Source organism: Triturus cristatus, chromosome 3_1 (genome assembly GCF_964204655.1).
Source record: "Triturus cristatus chromosome 3_1, aTriCri1.1, whole genome shotgun sequence".
In the NCBI taxonomy this organism is placed as follows: Eukaryota; Metazoa; Chordata; class Amphibia; order Caudata; family Salamandridae; genus Triturus; species Triturus cristatus.
The window spans coordinates 706,805,836-706,824,552 of NC_140583.1; the positions used below are offsets into that span (position 1 = coordinate 706,805,836).

The 18,717-nt window shown below is 39.6% G+C and overlaps 1 protein-coding gene across 1 annotated transcript in view; it reads left to right on the top strand.

The window, feature by feature from the left end:
• LOC146860824 (sperm-specific sodium:proton exchanger-like) overlaps positions 1 to 18,717 on the top strand; it is a 4,630,975-nt gene that overhangs the window by 3,286,890 nt on the left and 1,325,368 nt on the right. The gene's annotated exons all lie outside the window — the stretch shown is intronic.

Sequence of the window (18,717 nt, forward strand, 5' to 3'; positions counted from 1 at the left end):
GTTTAAATCAACCGGATTGGCGAGGGGGCACAATGCCAAAAAACGTGTGTGGGAAACAGTATTCTTCATAACATTTCACTAGAAAACTGCAATATGTGTATTAAAGATGGACTTAAACTTTTCAACAGACAACGGAAATATTTTTTCCTAGTGAACCAGTTAGACATGCAGTTGCTTATCACCATAACCAACTGAGGCCTCCTATACAGAGCATAAGCTTTCCCACAAGGCAAGCATCAGGCATACCATCATAAAATTACATAGTACAGAAACTTACGGTTGGCAAAGCCTAACAAGGGTTCTGACAGAAAAAATCTTCTATACAGACGGTTTGTCAGAGGGAGTAACGAACGCCAAATGCTTGACTACTATGATAATCTGTGAGATTCCATGTATCAAAATAACTATATGTAGGCTTTAACATAGAGCAATAACAATCTACCCTTAAATTCCTACTTAACTTCACATATGCTTTTCACAGTCAGTATGTCAGGCCTGCTGCCTTTATCATAACTTTTCCTTGTAAACAATCAAGCCTATAATCTTTATAATTGACTTGTCACCATAATCAACTCATACCTACTGTGTTGGTTCATAAGCCTTCCCAGAAAGCATCCTTTATGTGTACAATAGAAAAATTACAAATATGCACAAAATACGTCTAATCTCCATGGTATGTTCAAGTGGATCACCAGCACCAAAACCCCTGCCTACTACAGTAATCTAGAAGATTCCATGTAACAAAATTACTGCCTCCCAACTTTAGCACAGAGTATTAACAAAGCACCTTTAAAAGGTGCCTGCCGTTACCTATACTTTTAAAAATAAGTAATACCTACTTGCTTTGTCTTAACTTTTCATTATAAACAAATTACACATAAGGAATCTGGCATAAATTTCCCCAGTGAACTGATAAGACCTCCACCCTTTACCAAAGGCTTGGCACTACATACAACTCAGGCCTACAGACGTCTAGAAGCTGACAATCATCGGGCATTCATTTCTCAAATAACATGCAACAGTTTGCAAAACAATATACAGCCCCTCTTAATAGGGCCTAACAAGAATCGTCACAGTGAAATTCTGTTCCCGTGGATTGTCAATGTAAGTGACCAACACCATAACCGTTGCCTACAATGGTAATCTGTGACATTGTATATAACCAAAAACTTGTCTACAGCCTGTAAATTATGTGATCGCAAATCACTGTTTAGAGGCCTACTGGCGTTACCATCTGCTTGTCACAATAAATAAGCCACACCCACTGCGTTATTGATAGCTTTTCCTAAGAAACAGGCCTTGTTACACTTGTGGAGAAAGTGTCTACTTTAGAGAAGAGTGGAAATTAGTTCTCCAAACCTAATTTCCTCCAATAGAGTAATTTAAATTAAATTTAAAAGGGACCATTATCCTCAGGACGAAGGATCCATTCAATCCTGCAGCATGATGAAGGCCAATTATCTCTTGGACATGTGAGGTCTCTTTAAGCAAAAACGTAATCTTTTCATCCAAGTCTCCTATTGTCAGAATCAACTTTTAGCACTATTCTGATATCTTTGTGTATCACCAGGTGTGTTTCCTGTAAAAATACCTGCATGCATTCTGTCACTTTGTATAATGCTACATTTTATCTATATCTTTTAGCTTAATTATTTCTGTGGATAACAAATCTTCATGCTGATAGACACTCTTGCACTGTGGTAGAAGGCTGCCAGCGTTGATGACAAATTATGAAACTTGGTGCCATTGTACATTTAAATGGAAGCTTGGACTATTTCTTTGTTACGATGGTGCAGTGAGGGTTTTAAGTGGGAAAAAAAACGGGGGTGCTCTAAAAGTGGCAGGGCAAACCTGTTAATGGTGTGTGGGCTATCCAAGTAGGGGCGTGGTCTACATGAAGATAACTAGCATTGTGTGAAAATCCCCTCGAATTATCCTACTTTCGGGAAACACGCTCTTTAAAGGATTGCCCTTCCTCCTACAACGTGGCTCACGTAGCATGATGTCTCCACTTCTCAGTAGTGAGCAAAATGAGCATGCGCACATCGATGTGCATGCTCTGACTGCAGTCCAATAAAAAAAAAAAGAAAACTTGACTACCTTTGCGAGGGCCGAAAATAGAGCCCGATAGAGACCCGTTTTGAGTTTTTCTGAAAATAACTGCCGGGGCTCAGAGCAGGCCCACTTAAAGCCCTGCATCCATTCATCCTAAGCACTGCGCCATCCAACCATCTATCAATTCTTTCAGACATTCCTACCTACATACATACATACATCTGTCCCTGCAGTCATTCTAAGTATCTATCAGCCCACTTGCCTGTGGTCAGCACTGTGCCATCCATCCAGTTATACGCCCATATATTCATACATACATCTGTCCCTGTATCCTTCTATTTATCCATATATCCATCCATCCATCCAGCTAGCTATCCATTCATCCATGTGGCCATCCATCCAGTCGCCCTTTATTCAACTGTCCGTCCTTATTTTCGTGCACTCTCCGCTGCCAATCCTAAATCCTGCGTATTGACTCATCCACCCAGCCTCTTAAGGGGCCGAAAAGGCTGGCGATTATCATTGAGAGGCAGATGAAGTTTCTGATAAGAACAAGAAAGCTTTGAGTTGCTCTTTGTGGACCAGAGTTCACCACCCTACTCTGGTGGTGTTTGAAACAAAGGTTGATGTAGGTAAAGAAATGTAAAGCAGCTTTTCAGTGTAAGACATTAATTTAGAAAGATAACAGGGCATATTACCAAGAACGGCATTAAAATTATTACCGCTTTAGCGGCAGGAAACTGCCGCTAAAGCGACGGTAATGGGCTTGATAATATGCCCTTGTCAATTCCCATAGCCAGCCAGGTTGTGGTGTGAAGCTGGGCTTCTATGGGAATTCACAAGGGCATATTATCAAGCTCATTATCGCCGCTTTAGCAGCAGTTTCCTGCCATTAAAGCGGCGATAATTTTAACGCCGTTCTTGATAATATGCCCCTAAGTGAGCCAGGCAAAGCATGTGTTGTCGTAGCACTACAACAACACCATGTGAAAGGTGAGAGCAGGGTTGTGTTGGAGTTGGCTGCGTGTGGTCGTCTCCAAAGGCGCAACCAGAGAGAAATTTCAGGGGAGGCTAGTTCTTTCAGCAATAGGCAGAGTGGGGATGTAGGGGCTCTAAAAATGGGTGGAAAAAAACAGAGCATCATTTACAAGCAAACGGTCTTTTGAAGACCTGTGAAGTACTCAGGTGTGGCTCTGTGTGTGCTATTGGGAAGCTGTCTCAGGGAGTCCGGGGCAATGGGTGTTGTGCGCCGGGTGGTCTCTCTGCTAATCACGCCACGATGATGTTGCTCCTGCGCTGCAAAAAGAGAAGGGAAATCCTTAGAGAAAATGGCTCTCTTTAAAGGATTTCTTTTCTCCTACAACGCGACTCACCTGGCATGATGTCTCCACTTTTTAGTAGTGAGCAATGTGCATGGTCTCACTGTCTCACTACAGTCCAATAAAAAAAACAACAGACTACCTTTGCGAGGCCCGAAAATAGAACCCCATAGAGATCCATTTTGAGGCCCCCAAAAATAAACTGCCGGTGCTCAGACTCCCTCCCCTCCAATTAAAGCTTTGGGTGCAGTGTTATGTTTGCGCAGTTGTAGATAAAATTGTTAGGCTAATAATGGTAATTTTTCTGTGTGCCGTTTGGTTGATAATATCATCCTAAGTATAAAGATTACAAGTTTTAAAAATATTATCTCGAAAGTTGTCTCCGGTGGGTTGCAGAGGGAGTGTGTGGGGTGGCGGGTGCGGTGGAGAGGTGAAAAGTATGAGGTAGTGCAGTTACATGTAAATTGTAAAGGTGTATGTAAATAATTAAATAAATACTTGCTGTATGTTCTATGGCACTACCCGTCATCCTACTGTTCCCCTGCCGTGCTCCATCACGTTGCAGCACTGCCTCTGGAAGCCGTCAGTAGAATTTATGTGATTGTATGTTATTATTGTAATATATTGAACTGATCCTAAAAAATATTTGAATCAATTTTTTTTTTCCAGAAAATTATTTCGTTTGGATAAACATTTGAAAATGCCTAAAAGAACTGATAAAAAAAGACAAGAAAAGAAGCATTTATATTTGCAGAAAAGAAAAGATTTTCAATTACAAAAAAATGAGAGCACTACACAAACAGTTTCTTCTGGTAAAAACACTAGACAATTTCTGAAAAAAATATTATGAACATTTAATGAAAATAACATCACACAAAGGAAAAAGAAGAATTTTTCAAGTAAGGAGAAAGAGACTGCAATTTAAAATACAAGGAAAAGAAAACATGCTAAAGAAACAGTATCTGTTACCCGGAGACAAAAACAATTTCAAGAAATTCGTCAGAGACTTTTTCGAACTAGAGTGATTCAGAATTTAATGTGAACATGCTGCAAATATAAAAAGCTGCAATTCAAACAGAAGCAGCGTATCGAAAGTATAGTGGAAACTGGTTTTACTTTAAAACAGAAGTTATTCATTGTGATTTTGAAGAGGATCAAAGTATTAGATAAAGTAATCAAAGTGTTGAAAGAGAAAAGTATAAGAAAAAGACTTGTGAACAGAACCAACTTTTGCTAAATCTTTAGTGGACATTGGAAACATACTTCTAGTAGTGAGCCATTTTTTAATGAGGAAAGTTACTTCCAGGAAAATAGTTTACCATTTGCAGTTGATACTGGAGGTCGTTGCTAAGAAGTTCAGGATGGTTATCCCCTTCAAAAGGGGAATTGGTTGGTAAAAGTGCAGAAGAGTTAATAGTTGAAGAAGTGCAAGGGACACGTACACTAGCTCCTGTGTATAAGTGGGTTGTAGCAGTATTTGTAGTATTCGACAGGAATCTATTGATATAATGCGAAATTTGCTACGAGAATATACACAGAAAAGTATTAAACAGAAGATTAAGTTGTTGAAAGGACTAGATCCATGTAATGTAAGGAAATATACTGAGAAACATGGGCATTCTCTGGCTTGTCTTTCAAGAAAAGTGTGTAAAAGTGTTTTTCATCACTTGAGGATGTTAGCAGTACACCATTCACAAGTGAGGAAGTTTGTAAGGAAACTGTACTATGTAAAAAGTCCTGCATTATGTTTAACCTCTTCTGTGCCCATGACGAGATGGTCTCGTCATGGAGCACAGTCGCGCTGTGCCCATGACGAGACTATCTCGTCATGACACCCACCCACTAGGGAAGCGCCAGGCACAGGAGGGGGAAAAGGCCTGGCAACCAAGGGGTTAAGTGAACTGAATACAGCTCTTTTATATGGTTCTTTATTAGATGTTCAAAAAAAGTGTGATGATATTGAAATGCGATATTTTGGTTAAGAAGAGCATTCAATAGAAAGTGAAAGTTTGACAATTACAGATGTTGAAGGAGATGGGAAAGTGATTAGCACTGATCAGTTTGAAGAAGAAATTGGAAGGTTTAATGTAGTGTGCTCTGAAATACCAAACTATGTTTGTGCTTGTTGTTGACGTACTCATTATAAAAGTCAAACTAGGAATGTTGATTTGAATTTGAAAAGTGAAAAGGAGAACAATAGTAAGTGGGAAGAATTTGCAACTTACTTGTTGGTGGAAGGTCGATTTGAGTTAGGTAGTGATCAACGTATATGTAAATATTGTTACAGCAAATTAGAAGAGAACAAAATGCCTGCTAGAGCAGTACATGATAACTTAGAATTAGTAGCTATTCCGGAGGAACTGGCAGAATTGAATACATATGAGTGGGTTCTAATTCAATCTGTTCATCCTTTTCAAACTATAATTCGGATGGAGCAGGTAAACTGCCACCAACAAACTTGCAAAGAGGGCTGAAAGGAAGAGTGGTGTACTTACCTTTGGATTTTAAGAAAAATATTGAAACTATTGCTGGGGAGAAAGAGGAAAATGAGGCAGTAGTCATTCTAGTAAATGGTGTACCAACAAAGAGTCGGAAAATATGGCAAGAATTTGTGGATGTTAATAAAGTTGAAAAGGCTACCTTATATCTTATAGAGAACAATATTTATTACAAAACTGTCAATGTGATGAACAGGTAATAAGTTTAGAACATGAATGTGAAATTTCACGTGGTCAAATAGAGAAAGTGGACAAGTCAAGGACTGAAGAGATTTATGAACACTACACAATATGTCCTTTGCATTCAAAAGAAGTAATAGGAAGCAGCATTGAGTTATTTCAAATGAAAAAAGCGCAGGGAACTCCAATGAGTGTATGGGAGAAGAGCTTGGAAGCTCATTGTTTTCCACAGCTGTTTCCTACTGGAGAAGGTGGACGATATGATGACCTTCCTGTATGTATTCAAGCTTCAGAATATCGGTCAACAAGATTATATTCTGAAGATCCTAGATTGCGACAGTGCATTCCATTCATATTTCACCTTTTGTTTGAAAGTGATTTATCTTCTCTGTCGTATGCAATGAACCATATACTTAAAACTGGAGTTCATCAATCACTTCTTTCTGCGAAAGAATTTGTGGAGAAACTTGAAAAAACAGATGAAAATTTAGAAGCACAGTTAATCAATTTGATGGCATGTCAACGTGGAACAAATGAGTATTGGTATCGTCGTCATGGAGAACTCAAGTGTATGTTACAGAACTTAGGTACACCAACATGGTTTGTCACACTTAGCTGTACAGAGTATGCATGGGAAGGTTTGCTTGAGTTTTTAAGAGAAGTGAATTCCAATATTAAAAATGTTGAAATAAAGGCTCCTGGTGAACTGTGTTCATTGGATCCTGTAAATGTGTGCAGATATTTTAATCATATGTTTCAAGCTATGATGTCTTTTATCTGCAATAAAAAGAATCCACCTCTTGGAGAAGTTACCGATTTCTTTTGGAGAAAGGAGTACCAAGCAAGAGGTGCACCTCATATACATATGCTACTATGGGTCAAGGATGCACCTAAATTTGGAACTGATTCTGATGAAACAGTATTGTCTTTCATCAAACAGTATGTGACATGTGAAGTTCTGATAGAAGAAGGAGATAGAAGCTTGAGACAGCAAGTTTTATGTTTCCAAAGTCACCGTTGTGGAAAGTACTGCAGAAGAAAATACAAGTCTAAAGCAAAATTTTACACCAAATGTCGGTTTGGTTTTCCACGTACAGTCATTTGTAAAGGAAGAGTAAATTCTTTTTTTTCTTCTGTAAGGCACAATATAACTCGGAAATCTCCAAAGAATACCTACAACTTAAAAAGAACAGAAGTGTCAAAGTATATCAATGACTACAATCCAGTCATTTTAAAAATGTGGAATGCGAACATGGACATCCAGTATGTTGCAGATAACTCAATTGCTGTTGCCCGTTATGTTACATTGTACATAATAAAATCAGAAAAAACAGAGATGAAACAAAAGTGGGAAGAATTTGCCCAAGAGAAAAGCGTTAGCAAAATATTGTACAGCTTTACTTTGAAAATGCTTTCCCACCGAGAAATTGGATCCTATGAATGTTCAGACCGCTTGTGCTCTTCAAGTTTATATTCAAAGTCTCAAGGAATCATTTGGGTAAGTTTAGGTCTTGCCTGCTCACGGAATAGAGTGTTGAAATCATTAGAAGAAATTGAATACTTAGCAGCAAATGAACCAGACAGTACAGGCATTCTTAAAACTAATATGTTGGGCACATACTATCCGAAAAGGAGTCCACATCTGGAACAGCTATGTCTGTATGAAGTACTTCAACATTACAGCTTCAAAAGAAATGTTAAACAGAATTTAAAAGAAGGAAAATATGAGTAGTTGGATGTCATGGTTGTTTAGTAAAACATGCAAAGGGTACTCTTATAAACCACAAGAAACTCAGTTGCCAGAATTTTACTATTTAGCACTTCTCCAACTCTTTAAACCATGGCGTAGAGAAAGTGAATTACTTGGAGACTTTGACTGCTATGAAGATTCTTTAAATGCATGTAAAGATGGCATTGCATGTACAATTTTCCCTACATATTTAAAAATGTTGAATGATGAAGTTGAACTGGAAAATACTATTACAGCTGAAATAGCTAATGAAAGTTCTCAAGATAGTCAACCAATATTGGAAAATGAAGCAGCGATTGCTAATCATGAAGTCAAAATTGCAATGCAACAAGCACACAAGAATATTACATTGGAAAAGTTAGAACAACCAAATGTTGAACAGAAAGAAATATATGTACAAGTGAGAGAACAGATAGAACATGGTTTGTTGCATGAAAAAAAAGAATGTGTGTTCATCTTTTAAACCTCTTCTGATGTACATCAGTGGTCAAGCTGGGACAGGTAAAAGGTTTTTAATAAAAATTTTGACCAGCTATCTTCAAAAAACTACTGATTCACATTTATGTTCTGTGGTAACAGCTCCAACTGGATTAGCTGCACACAATGTTAAAGGAGTTACTTTGCATAGATTACTGATGTTACCAGTTGGGCATGATGGTAAATTACAATATCAGAAGTTGTCTTCTCATGAAGTGTCAATAGTGCTGAAGAAAATGAAACGATTAATTATTGATGAGGTGAGCATGGTCTCAAACGTAATGCTTGCTTTTGTACACTTAAGATTGCAACAGGTAATAAAAACAGATTATGACGTTCTCTTTGGCGGAAAACATTTAATTGTATTTGGAGATCTGCTACAACTAACTGTAAAAGGAGAACCAGGGCCCGATTCACAGAACTAACTTAAGACAAAATCCTAAACTTACTACCATTTTGTTATTCACAGAAGACACTTACTCATTTTGGTATTCACAGAAGGCACTTACTCATTTCGGTATTCACAGAAGTTAGGACTCCTAACTTTAGGACTCCTAAATGCCTTCTGTGAATACCGAAAGTCTTAAAGTTAGGATTTTTATCAGTTTAGGAGTAGTAAAGTTAGGACTCCTAACTTTAGGACTCCTAGATGCCTTCTGTGAATACCAAAAGTCTTAAAGTTAGGATTTTTCTCAGTTTAAGAGTAGTAAAGTTAGGACTCCTAACTTTAGGACTCCTAAACTGAGAAAAATCCTAACTTTAAGACTTTTGGTAGTCGCAGACTTCTGTGAATACCGAAATGAGTAAGTGCCTTCTGTGAATACCAAAATGAGTAAGTGCCTTCTGTGAATACCGAAATGGTAGTAAGTTTAGGATTTTGTCTTAAGTTAGTTCTGTGAATCGGGCCCCCAGTGTTTAAAACTCTTCTACATGAAGAAACAAAGAAATCTCCAGGAAGTATTGGAAATGTGAATCTGTGGTTAAATTTTTAATATAAAGAACTCACCCAGAATATGCGACAAGCAAGAGATGAAGATTATGGAAATATTCTAAAAGATGTAAGAATTGGTGTTCTAAGCCAACAAGAAGCTTTTCAAATTCGTCTACTAAAGAACTTGTTTACAAATGAAAACACACCAGCAGAATTAATGTACAAGAAAATGAAAGTAAAAAAGTCTATAGTTTGCTTAATGCCTACAGTGGAAGAGTGTTATACATTTAATACAGAGCTTATGAAATTGGAAAATGAAGAAATAGTTCACATTGAAGCTATTGATAAAATCGAGCATCAAGGAATAACAATTCTTCTTTCAGAAAAACTACATTGGATTCTTTGTAAGAGTCTGTATCAAAAACTGCTGGCTTAGAAAAAAATTTAGATGTATGTTTAAACTGTCGGGTAATTTTGAGGAGTAAACTGAATGTAGAAGAAGGTTTAGTGAATGGAGCAATGGGGAAAGTTGTTGATTTTGTGAAATATCGAAATAGAAATGGAATTGAATTCTTGAAAGTTAAATTTGATCAGATTACAGAGGTAACACAGATTGCGTGTTGTGCTGTACGTTTTTTGCTTGTAAAAGACTTGTATGTTCGTAGAAAACAGTTTCCCTTCTGTTTAGCATATGCAATAACTATTCATAAATCTCAAGGTTTAAGTGTAGATTATGCTTTGATAAATGTAGGAAGAACTGTATTTAAAGAGGGAATGGTATATGTTGCATTATCTCGAGTTAGAACGTTGTCTGGTTTGTATTTAATTGATTTTGATGAGAACAAGGTTAGTGCTGATGTTAATAGTGTAAGACAATATAATCGTTTGAGAAGGCTTTATGCTCCAAGTTTAGGTGAATATCCTATTTATGAGAAATGTGTTGTGTGTTCAAAACGCAAACATGGTGAAGAATCAACTATGGTTGGAAAGCAGAAACAAAATCAAGAGAAAAGAAAAGATGTAAAGAAGCAGAAAATACAAACAAGTGATGATGTTGTCGGATTCCAATTAGAAAATGGTTCTGGTGTCAACTGCTATGGTAATGTTATTCTAAACTTTATATTTTATCTTGAAGATGTTTATGGTGAAATTATGGAAAGTCAGGAAAAAAGATTATGTTCAGCACTTTATACTTTATTTCAAGAATTGAGAACTGATAGAAGTAAGATCCATTCTGCTTCTGGTATTCGCCAACTGTTGGATACATGTACTGGATCTTAAACGTTCAGTGCTAATGTACAACAAGATGCACAAGAATTTTTGGTAGTTATGCTTGAAGTACTAGAAGATGAAGGAATTCAGATTGAGAGTTGAGAACATGAATGTGAACAGTGTTCGTTAACTTCAAGTACTATAGTTGACAGAGAACGATTTCTATATTTGACAATACCTGACTGCAAATCTGTACCATTTTCCAAATTACTAAAACAAGCAGATCACAAGATGATCTGTTCTTGTTGTAAATCAACAATGCTATCTACATTATGCCTACAAAGATATGGAAAAAATTTGATTATAATGCTACAACGCTGTAGACCAAATGGAAGAAAAGTGGAAACCAAAATTAAAAATGTTGTTGCTAGTCAAGTATCTATTTCTGGAAGAACTTTTGCAACATTTGCTATTGTTTTCCATGCTGGAAGTACTACCACAGGTGGACATTATACAGTTTATTTTACCCCTTGAGTGCCCATGACGAGATGGTCTCGTCATGGGCCGCGGTTGCGCTGTGCCCATGACGAGACTATCTCGTCATGAACTCCGCCCGCTAATTTAACACCCGGCACAGGGCGGGGAAAGGGCGGGGCACACAAGGGGTTAAAGTGTAATAATGGTTGGAGTCACTGCAACGATACACACTTGGAAATGAAACCAAGATTACCCAACTCATACTTGATATTTCTGAAACAAAGATTTTAGATACACCATTCGCCTTCGTGGGAAGGTGTAAAGACCCCTTAAGAAATTCATACTGGATGCTTTCAATGCGAAATGTTTGATACATTATTTGGTGTATTGGGAAAATGTTCAAAAGAAACTACGAAGTAAAGGTAAGATTTGAAGATTGGAAATAGTATTGGATGTGTTATTTGTGTTGATTTTGTTTTATATTTGTGAGAATTAGGGATTTGTTTTTTCTTAACAATCTAGTTGAGAGTTTTTTTCCCTGCTGTTTATGATGAAACTACTCTCACATCACTGTGAATAGTGAAGTTAAGTAGTAGCTGATGACAGCAAAAAAAGGGAGAAAATTGTTTTCTGAATGTTAAATTATTTTGTATTATATAAAAACTCACTGTAATTTGTGAAATGTATTACATTACATAGTAGTTTTGCAGTTTATTTTATGAAGTTGAAAAGTTAGAAAAAACAGTAGTAATGACAAATAGCACAATAGTAGTTCGATATTTAAAAAACCTTTGAAATTCACAGAAAAAAACATAGGTTTTACAGACGTTATACTTAGAAATTTGCATTTAAAAAACCTTAGAAATTCACTGAAAAAACCATAGGTTTCAGGGACGTTATAGTTAGAAATTAGCATTTAAAAAACCTTAGATATTCACTGAAAAAACCATAGGTTTCAGAGATGTTATAGTTAGTTGGACATTTGACTCATATAAAACCAGAGAAATTCGCCTGTTATAGTTAGTTGAGCTAACTATAACTTGTGCGGTCGCAATGCACTGCTGATGACGTTACATATTACATCACTCATGACATGGTTAGTGACATCACTCATGACATCACTGATGACATCTCAAATGGCATCACTGATGACATCACTGATGACATCATCCACGTGATAGTCTGACACACCTCCTCACACTCTAATATAACCTTTAATACACCCACTCTAAAATACAGACTACCATTTTCGAAATCATAGACACACCAATACCAGATACTAGATACCCATCCACTGATTCCTATCTATATATTGTGAGCCAGACATACACTGATACAGTCACTCATACATGCTGTCACTCATCATTACATCAGTATAATATCCACTCATACACCTATACATACATTCACACAGTGCTACTGATCCATAGAGTTACTCACACATCTACTCAGTCATGCCCAAAATCAATCACACACCCATGTACTCACCTATGCAGATATATATACACCAGCTGACTTATTTATACACACACCACTTCCCTTATTTATATAGATACTATCACATACTTACTCTCTTATACAATCACTAATACAAGTACACATTCGTGTATGTAGACACTCTTGCAATCACTTTCTCTCACGTATAGTCAATTATACACCCCAACACTCACATATACTGCCTAAAAACATATATAGTTACTCACATATATACAACTGAGACATCAATTCACTAATCAACACACCTGTACACACAGTTAGCTACCCATACAGCCCTTCCGAGATGCAGTTTTGAATGTATAGAACCAGTGAAACAGCTACTCAGACATGCATGCACAGAGTCAGACACCCCCCACCCACCCAGATAGACACTCAGAGACCCATACAGATACTCATACAAACAATTAATAAACCATATAGACACTGATGTAGCTACTCACCAACCCATGCACCTGCTTACACTCCAACTGAGAGACTAATAGAGACATTCACACAGTTTAGTCACTAATCCATGCATTCAGTAACATACGTTCAATCAGTGACTTATAGAGTCAGTCATGCATCTACTAAATAATCCATTCAGGCACTATGGATATATAGATATATAAGAAAAATATTTACAGTTTACAGAAAAACACATTCACTGGATAATGTCATCAGTGATGTAATCAGTGACGTCATTTGAGATGCCATCAGTGATGTCATGAGTGATGTCACTGATCATGTCATGAGTGATGTAATATGTAACATCATTGTAGTGTATTGTATGGCACACTTATATAGCGCTAACTGTCACCCTACGGGTATCCTGGCGCTTTAAAACCTAGACTGATGGAATCGACAAACGGGCCTGACTGTTAGCAGGAAGCATTACTCTCATTCCTGGGAAATAACCAGGTCTTCAAACTTTTTCTGAAACCTAACAGGGAGTTAGCTTGTCTGATGCTCTGGGGTATCTCGTTCCAGAGGCGTGAAGCTGCTGTACCAAAGGCCCTATCTCCCATCCTGGATTTCTTAAATCTGATAGTTGTTGCCAGATTTACGCTAGAAGAGCGCAGATGTCTAGTGGGCTTATACCAGATGAATCTCTCCTGCATGGATAACGGGCCTGTGCTATGCAGCGCTCTGTATACCATGCATAAGGGCTTAAAATTAACTCTGTCCCTAATGGGCAGCCAGTGGAGGTCCCTCAGAGCCAGGGTGGTAGAGGAGCTGCGCTGCCTATTGAGTGCCAGTTTAGCTGCTATGGACTGGACTCTTTGCAGCCCCTGCAGGATGTATTGAGGGGCACCCAGATACAAGGAGTTGCAATAGTCCAGTCTGCTCAAAATTATGCTGCTCACCACCAGGGGTTTTACCTCTTTGGGTAGAAGTGGTAAAATCTGCCGAAGTGCTTTTAGCAAAGCAAAGCACACACTGATTGTTTTGTTAGCCCGTGACAGCATTTGAAGATCTTCATCAACCAAGACACCCAGGTTGCGTACTGTTTTGACTGGAAGCGGGGGTCATCCTCCGGGGTGAGTCTAAACTCATCAGCAGTGCATTCCGAGCGTGCAAGTTATAGTTAGCTCAACTAACTATAACAGGCGAATTTCTCTGGTTTTATGAGTCAAGTGTCCGCTATGGTTTTTTCAGTGAATTTCTAAGGTTTTTTAAATGCTAATTTCTAACGATAACGTTCCTGAAATCTATAGATTTTTCAGTGAATATATATATATACATATATATATATATATATATATATATATATATATATATACATACATACACACATACACACACACCCACATACTCACTATTAATGTTAGAAAATCCCTTTCCACCCAAAAACCTACACCCACCCTAAACCCTATGAATTCCCTTTCCACCCAAAAACCCACACCCACCCTAAACCCTAAAAATACTTTACATTAAAGCAGGTACTCCCAGCAAAACCCACTTTTGCCTTCCGTAAGGTATACTCTATGCATAAGGATCTAGTACGCACTAGTCCTGAAATCAGTAGGACTGCCAACTGGCTCACACCGAGAAGAGGGTTCTACAAGTGTAATACGTGTAGAGCCTGTGAATTTGGTATTAAGATTACCGCCTACACAACAGCTTTTCAGTCGACACAATAGACACTTCACATGCAGAACCGACCATCCGGTGTATGTGTTACAATGCAGCTGTGGGCTCCATTACACAGGGAGCATGAAATTGCAAGTTTAAGCTTGCATTTTGCAACATGTACGAGCAATTGTTAATTCCGACCCGAAGTACCCTTTTTAGGCATTTTTAAAGCTCTGCATGGAAATGACCTGAGCTGTTTACAATACTTTGTTGTAGATACAGTTCAGGCACAGGCTGGAGGAGGCAATTGAGAGAAAAAATTAGGGCAGCTGGAGTCACAATATATCATGCTACTAGACACGAAGGCTCCATTAGGTTTAAACACAGGAGAAGATCTGTGCAGCTACTTGAAGGCCTAGGCCATACCCAGCATCGGGTATTCTTTCCATTATGACTCTTCCTATACTGGTTTTTATTTAGAGCAGTATCGGTTACTGGGACATGATACTACAATAGGTGCCACCATCAGAGAACATTTATAATATAATTTAATTAATTGGAAGTTTAAGCACAAGTAAATCACTATTTTGCACATTTTAGGGTTAGGTTTTTACACTATACTGACACATGTTTTAGGTGAATAGTAGATGGATAATATCACTTGTACTGTCTGGCTTTTCACGTTGTATATATGGCCTAAATATATAATGTTTTGTTATTGAGTATATAGGCATGTGATTGCAATTGTTGCACAAGATTTTGTGATGTTTGCACAACCGAATTGCAGATTTGCACATCTTTAACAGGATAGCATCATATACTAACATGTGATCCAAATAATGGATCCCGATTATTGATGCCGTCCACTGTAGCCATTTAGAAGCTTGGCACATGAGGAGCCTGAAGTTTAGGTACATACATATATATCAGATAGCACATTAGAAACTGTGCTGTTGTGCACAAATATATCTACGCATTTACACTTTAACGTCAACTGAGACCATAGACTGCTATGGGGCCTACCTTATGGTTCCAATTAGTTAGATGCCATATGTAAAAGTACATGGGTGCATTACATTTTAAGAAATGACTTATTGAGGCCTACCAATCTCAATGCATTAGCACTTTAATATAGCATATTTGCATATGAATATAAATGAAGTATTTTACTATTTCATTTTGCTATTTAAGTGTTTTTATCATATTAGGCGTATTTGCACACATTATTTGTCTCCCTATACCAACGCAGTTCAGTATTGCATGACATAATCTTGTACTAGTCAGAATTTAATTCTTTGAAATTATTGTATCTTTGCACATTTTGTGTTCTAATGGCCATTTGTGGCTAAATGTTATTTTTGTAGTGCATATGGCAGTGTTCTATAGCTGACGATCATCTAGCACCTCAATACAGAACAATTGCACTTCATCTGTGTACTGGTTTTTATACCTGACCAGTATCGAGCACCGTATGCCAGAATAATGGCACTTTATCTGTGTACTGTAGAATTTGACTCTATGCAACAACGACAACATCAGTGCTATTATGGCTATAATGAGATATTAGGGTGCCGATTACGATCCGATAAAAAAATTCCCCGTACGATTCGTATCCGGTCTTTTTACCGTACGAATCGTACAAGTGCCGTACAAACTGCCAATTACGATTCGCATGGGAAAAAGTCCATACGAATCGCATTGGGAAATATTCCCCACACGTCCTCGGGTCGGAAAATGTGTCCGACACGTCCACGGACGATTTACCGTACAAATGTGAAAAGTGAAGTCCGACCGCGGAATTACGATCCATCCCGTGCGTCCGATGGTACAACCGTATGGTAAAAACACCGTCCGCACCGAACTCCCATAGCAACCATGGAGACATGTGCCCGCATACGCGCCCGACACTCCCCCCAGCCCCCGTACGTTCGAGTCGTACCCCCGTGTATGTACACCCGTGTACGTGTCGAACCACCCGTGTATGTACACCCGTGTACGTTCGAGTCGTTCCCCCACCCGTGTATGTACACCCGTGTACGTGTCGAACCCCCCCGTGTATGTACACCCGTGTACATGTCGAACCCCCGTGTATGTACACCCGTGTACGTTCGAGTCGTACCCCCACCTGTGTATGTACACCCGTGTACGTGTCGAACCCCCCGGGTTTGTACACCCGTGTACGTGTCGAACCCCCCGTGTATGTACACCCGTGTACGTGTCGAACCCCCCGTGTATGTACACCCGTGTACGTTCGAGTCGTACCCCCACCCGTGTATGTACACCCGTGTACGTGTCGAACCCCACCCGTGTATGTACACCCGTGTACATGTCGAACCCCCCCGTGTATGTACACCCGTGTACGTGTCGAACCCCCCGTGTATGTACACCGGTGTACGTTCGAGTCGTACCCCCACCTGTGTATGTACACCCGTGTACGTGTCGAACCCCCCGTGTTTGTACACCCGTGTACGTGTCGAACCCCCGTGTGTGTACACCCGTGTACGTGTCGAACCCCCGTGTATGTACACCCGTGTACGTTCGAGTCGTACCCCCACCCGTGTACGTTCGAGTCGTACCCCCACCCGTGTATGTATGGTGCGTACCCCCAGCGCGTAGCGCTGGGGGTACGCACCGTACATACACGGGTGGGGGTACGACTCGAACATACACGGGTGTACATACACGGGGGGTTCGACACGTACACGGGTGTACATACACGGGGGGTTCGACACGTACATGGATGTACATACACGGGGGGTTCGACACGTACACGGGTGTACATACACGGGAGTTCGACACGTACACGGGTGTACATACACGGGGGTACGACTCAAACGTACGGGGGCTGGGGGGGTACGACTCGAACGTACGGGGGCTGGGGTGGGGGCTCGGTGCGTACATGCGGGGGCTGGGGTGGGGGCTCGCGCGTACATGCGGGTACTGGGGGGGGTTCGGCGTGTACATGCTGGGGCTGGGGGGGGTCGGCGCGTACATGCGGGGGCTGGGGGGGGGTCGGCACGCACATGCGGGGGCTGGGGGGGTCGGCGCGTACATGCGGGGGCTGGGGGGGGTACGGCGCGTACCGGGCCACCTACTCTGGTCGTTTCGCGGCATACTTCGCTTTTCCGGCACTTTTTGGGTGCCGTGAAAATATTGCCGTCCGGACTGCTGTCGTTTCGAATCGTACTTCCTGGGTCGTGAAACGCTGCCTGAAAGCGTCCCCACGTCACGTCGCAGCATTCCCGGATCACATTCGTATGTATATTTTCGTCGTTCGGTGTTTTTTACGATTCGGACGGAAATGGTGTTTCCGTGCGAATCGTAATTCCATGTTTGTAAAGTTGTACAACCGGGTACGAGTCGGACGGAGAAAACGCTCCGACCGACGGTTCGTACCCGGTTTTTACTGGATCGTAATCGGCACCTAGGTCTTTATTCATGTTGATTACACAATGAATGTAGACTCCATGCAAGATTATTCATTTGCTTTTGTGAATTTGCATAGTGGAATTATTGGCCACGAATATGCCCCCTGAATTATGACCATTATAAGAAATGGGGTAACCCAGTATAGTGCCAAAGGACCTGGGTATCGATCGATAAAGAAAACAATTGGTCCTAGACACTCCTAACTATACTCAATTTAATAGCTGTAAGAGAGTATACTATGAAAACAATTCATACAGGCGAAATTATTTAATGTAGAGGCCCATTCAACAGAGCAAAACTCATAGATAAGAGGCCAGGAAACTTCATTAAATTGCAAACATCAATTTATTTTTACGCTGGGTCTTATTCATAGAATGAAAGACATATACAGAGGCATAATATGCAGCATGTAATATTAGTGCAGTTATTTTCAAGGAGAGAGAGAGAGGTGTGAAAGTAAGTGCTCATGTGTAGAATAGAAAATGAAGATTATCAAGAGGCATTTACAAAGGGCAATTACGGGATCACTCTTTACCACTGGCCAATTTTTGTTTATAATCTTTCGTAAAGTACTTTCTTCTTTGCTGTATGTGAGAATGAGTCTGGTTTCAGTGTCTGTTACATTGGCATAGCTTGGACTTTTGAGGGCTTTTTTAGTTAATAAATCAATTCTGTCCAAGCTGTTGGCTTTTGTAATGGCTGTATTTATGTTTTTCTCATTATACCCCCGCTCCAAAAACCTAATTTTGCTGAGTTGTTGTGCCTCAGCAAGGTCGAATTCAGTACTGCATGTTTGGCGTATCCTCAACATCTCTCCATATGGTATACTGTGTATGAGAT